We start from the raw sequence: 5,149 nt of genomic DNA, 5'->3' as shown, positions 1-5,149 counted from the left end.
TATATATATATATATGTATATATATATATATATGTATATATATATATATATGTATATGTATATGTATCATCATCATCATCATCATTTAACGTCCGTTTTCCATGCTGGCATGGGTTGGATGGTTTGACTGCGGAGTGGCAAGCCAGGAGGCTGGACCAGGTTTCAATCTGATCTGGCAGTGTTTCTGCAGCTGCATGCCCTTCCTAATGCTGACCACTCCGAGAGTGTATTGGGTGCTTTATATGTGCCACCAGCACAGAAGCCAGTCAGGTGGCACTGGAATCGGCCATGCTTGAATGGAGCTTCTTACGTGCTACCGGCAAATGGTGCTTTATATGTGCCACTGGTATGGGTGCTAGTCAGGCGGCACTGGCATTGGCCACAGCTAGTATTTCACTTGGCTTAGTAGGTCTTCTCAAGCAAAGCATATTGCCCAGCGATTGAAAGGATACTTTTAAACGGGCTGGTTCTGCAACATTGACATCGGCCACAACTACTTGGCTTGCCAAATCTTCTCAAGCACAGCATATCTCAAAAAGGTCTCAGTCGCTTGCTATTGCCTCTGTGAGGTCTAACGTTTGAAAGTCATCCCATGTCTTCCTAGGTCTACCTCTTCCACAGTTTTCCTCCACTTCTTCACACAGCTGTCCTCATCCATATGCAACACATGACCATAGCAGCACAGACGGCTCTCTTGCACACCACAAATATATATATACATGCATACATACATATATTTTGTGGTGTGCAAGAGAGCCGTCTGTGCTGCTATGGTCACGTGTTGCATATAGATGAGGACAGCTGTATGTCTGTGTGTGCATGTCTGTGTATCTGTGTGTGTGTGTGTGTGTGTGTGTGTGTGTGTGTGTGTGTGTGTGTTTGTCCCCTACCACTGCTTGACTGCTTGGCAACCAGTGTTGATATGTTTATGTCCCCGTAATCTAGCAGTCTGGTAAAAGAGACTGATAGAATAAATACCAGGCTTAAAAAGAAAATAGGTACTAGGGTCAATTGATTCCATTAAAACTCTTCAAGGTGATGCCCCAGCATGGCCACAGTCTAATAACTGAAACAAGAAAAAGAACAAAGAAGAAAATAGACAACATCAAATTGTCTGTTGCTGTTGTAAAGAATTTTTCAGATGGAAGTTTCTGTCTTTGGCAGACAAAAATACAAAGAACAGAAGGTCTTTATTCTTGAGATATATGTGAGAATTATTCTGGTGTGACGTCCAAGAATAGCTTTTAACAACACAAAAGTTAGAGATGGGGAAGGCAATATTTCTTTAAAAGAAAGGCGGCAAGCTGGTAGAAACATAAGCATGATGGGCAAAATGCTTAGCGGTGTGTTGTCTGTCTTTATGTTCTGAGTTCAAATTCCGACGAGGTCGACTTTGCCTTTCATCCTTTTGGGGTTGATAAAATGAGTACCAGTTGTGTACTGGAGTCAATCTAATCGACTGGCCCCCTCTGCAAAAATTTTGGGCCTTGTGCGTAGAGCAGAAAAGAATATTTCTTTAAAAGAAACAGAAATATATTTACTGCCATGTCATTTTAGTAATTCTTGGGGAGACGATGAATGTCTTCAGTTTGTGTTGGGTAGTCTTGTGGCATTTAGGGCACCTGGGTGAAACCTTGTGTAACAGGGTATCTATTGAAATATATATAAGGCATCTGATGGAAACGTTGGTGAAACATATAGGGTAGATGAGTGAAATACCTAAGTGTTACTGCTAAAATATATTTAAGGTACCTTTGAAATCCTTGTTGAAACATACAGGGTACTTGATGAAATATATAGGGTACCTAGAAAGTTCTTTCATGAAACGTATGGGGTACCTGAGTGAAATACATAGGGTATCTGACAAAATATATGGGGTGTCTTTTGAATATCTGATAAAACTCTAAGTGAAAACACAAGGGGTATCAAATGAGACCCTTAATGAATCATATAGGATACCTGATGAAACCTTTAGTGAAAAATCAGAGGGTATCTGATGAAATTTTTCATGAAAAATATGGGGTACTTGCTGAAACTTTTAGGGCTGATCCACAAACAGAACTGGAGAAAAATTTAGCTAAATCACTAAAGTCTGTCAACTGAGACAAGTTTAAAGGGCCCCATTAGTAACTTTGATCAGATTTGAACACAGGACCTTAGGATTTCGAGGTGTGAGTTGTTGTTCTAAATGTGTTAATACTTGTTGAATAATGTAAAAATAATGAGACAGACAAATGTAAATTCTGCTAAAATAGAAATCACCAAAAATCATTTTTTTGTTGTAAAAATATCCACAATGGAATGAATGAAAGCTTTGAGTCTGGTGTAATGGAGAGAAAGAGTCTATTTAATTTTTATGGTTCTGCTGAATAAAGCTTGTTATTTCATCCAGTTTATTCAGGAAAAAATATGCGACTAAAAGGAGAAGGAAAAAAAAAAACAAATATAGATTTATAGAGTTTATTAGTTTCAGGAATACCAACGTACATTAACATTTAGAATAGAAATAATTCTTTGTTCAATGTTAACTTCTGGATGTTACAAAATTTCATATTTAAAAAAATATATAAATATATATATGCATGTATGTATGTATGTATGTATGTATGTATGTATGTATGTATGTATGTATATATATAAAAGATAAAAAAAGATATACAGGTGCAAGCATGGCTCTGTGGTAAGAAGCTTGCTTCACATCTGTATGGTTCTGGGTTCAATTCAACTGCATAGAACCTTGGCTTAAGTGTCTTCTAAAATCTCCCCCTGGGCCAGCCAAAGCCTTGTGGGTAGATTTGGTAGATGGAAACTAACAGAAACCAGTTGTAATATATATACCTGTTTCAGTCATTTGACTGCAGCCATGCTGGAGCACTACCTTTAGTCAAACAAATCAACCCCAGGACTTATTCTTTGTAAGCCTAATACTTATTCTATCAGGCCCTTTTGCCGAACTGCTAAGTTACGGGGACATAAACACACCAACATTAGCTGTTGTGTTAACAACAAACAAGGCCCCACTGCACCAGGCTCCAGTCTGATCTGGCAATGTTTCTACAGCTGGATGCCCTTCCTAACGCCAACCACTCTGAGAGTGTAGTGGGTGCTTTTTACATGCCACTGGCACAGGAGCCAGTCAGGCAACACCAAATCCATTCACAAAGCTTTGGTTGGCCCAAGGCTATAGTAGAAGACACTTGCCCAAGGTGACATGCAGTGATATTGAACCCAGAACCATGTGGTTGAGAAGCAAGCTTCTTCCCTCAGTCACTCTTTCATTTGTTTTTTTTTTTCCTTAAATCCATTGATTTGTGAAGTTATTGGAGCATTTAACCCTTCTGATACTGACCATTTGAAACTGTCCCTGGGAGACAAAAAATGATCAAGAAATAGACCGATGAACATGTAAAATGTCACGAAGCAGAAATATAATATGACACATGATAGTTATGTCTTTATTTCAAGACAATAGCTTTGTGTGTGGAGAATGTTCAGGTGTAACAAGGTGCCCTATTTAGGTGGACGAGTTCTGCAAAGGAATGGTTGAGTTAATAATGAATGTGATATCACAAGTGGGATGGTTTTTAAAGAGAATAGGAAAAGTAGGTATAAGTGCAAGCATGGCCATGTGGTAAGAAGTTTGCTTCTCAACCACATGGTTCTTGGTTCAGTCCCACTGCATGGCACCTTGGGAAAGTGTCTTCTACTGTAGCCACAGGTCAGCCAAAGTCTGAATGGATTTGGTAGACAGAAACTGAAAGAAGCCTGTTGTTTATTTATATATGTGTGTGTGTGTGTGTGTGTATTCATGCTTGTGTACCCGATGATGCCAAAGGTTCCGGTTGATCCAATCAATGGAACACTCTGCTTGAGAAATTAATGTGCAAGTGGCTGAGTACACCACAGACATGTGTACCCTTGATGTACAGAATGTGACAAGGTTGGCCCACTAGTGTAGCTAGTGGTGGAGGGGGCAGTAGGGGCGGTCTGCCCCAGGCAGCCCTTTTAAAGGGGCACTGCTTTTGGGGCTACTGTAGGCGATGTGTGTTTTTTGTGGGGTTTGGGACAGCAAACGAAAGGGCCGTCTCAGGCGGCACACACTCTAGCTACGCTAGTGGGTTGACCCCTTTGAATTACAGGTACAACTCATTTTTGCCAGCTGAGTGGATTAGAGCAATGTAAAATAAAGTGTCTTGCTCAAGGATCAAGGACACAATGTACCACCAGATACTGAACTCACGACCTTATGACTGCGAGTCAAATGCCCTAACCACTAAGCCACATAGCCTCACAAATAAATATACGCATGCACGTAGATGCACATACATATATATATACACATGCATATATACATGTGCATATATACACATACACAAATATATATGTACATATATACACATACACATATAGACATGTACTTATATATATATGCACATATCTGTACATATATATATACACATATACATATATACACATACACATATATACACGTACACATATATACACATACACATAAATACACGTACACATATATGCAGGTACATACATACACATACACATATATACACGTACATATATTCACATACACATATAGACATGTACATATATACACATACACATTACAAGCTTTTTCACTTTCCTTCTACCCAATCCACTCGAAGCTTTTGTTGAGCCAGGGCTATAATAGAAGACACTTGTCCAAGGTGCCATGCAGTGGGATTGAACCTGGAATCATGTGGTTGGGGTGCAAACTTCTCAACCACATAACCATGACAAATTTTATAATAATTTTTCATATCACCTTAGATATAACATTTTCCTCTTTGTTTTTGTTTTTTTGTTATTTTTAATATTTGAGAAATAGATGGCTGTAAATAAAAGATAAAATTTTAAAGTAAATAAAATTTTAAACAGAAAGTGTATTAAATTTATCATAAAAATGCAAAACTTGGACTAAATTTGAATAATCTAAAATATTTGATTTTCACAGATACCAACAGTAAAATTAAGATTATTTGAATTTCCAGCCAACTCCTTTTAAATCAACAAAGATAATTATCTCACATTTGCTGCTGACACTAATGAATATAAATAATTAATTATCAAATACAAAAGTCTTATGTGGGACTATTTCACTGTTGCATTCAAT

This window comes from Octopus bimaculoides, chromosome 3 (genome assembly GCF_001194135.2).
Source record: "Octopus bimaculoides isolate UCB-OBI-ISO-001 chromosome 3, ASM119413v2, whole genome shotgun sequence".
NCBI lineage: Eukaryota > Metazoa > Mollusca > Cephalopoda > Octopoda > Octopodidae > Octopus > Octopus bimaculoides.
The sequence above is the reverse complement of the archived record's forward strand: the minus strand, read 5'-3'. Positions refer to the sequence as shown.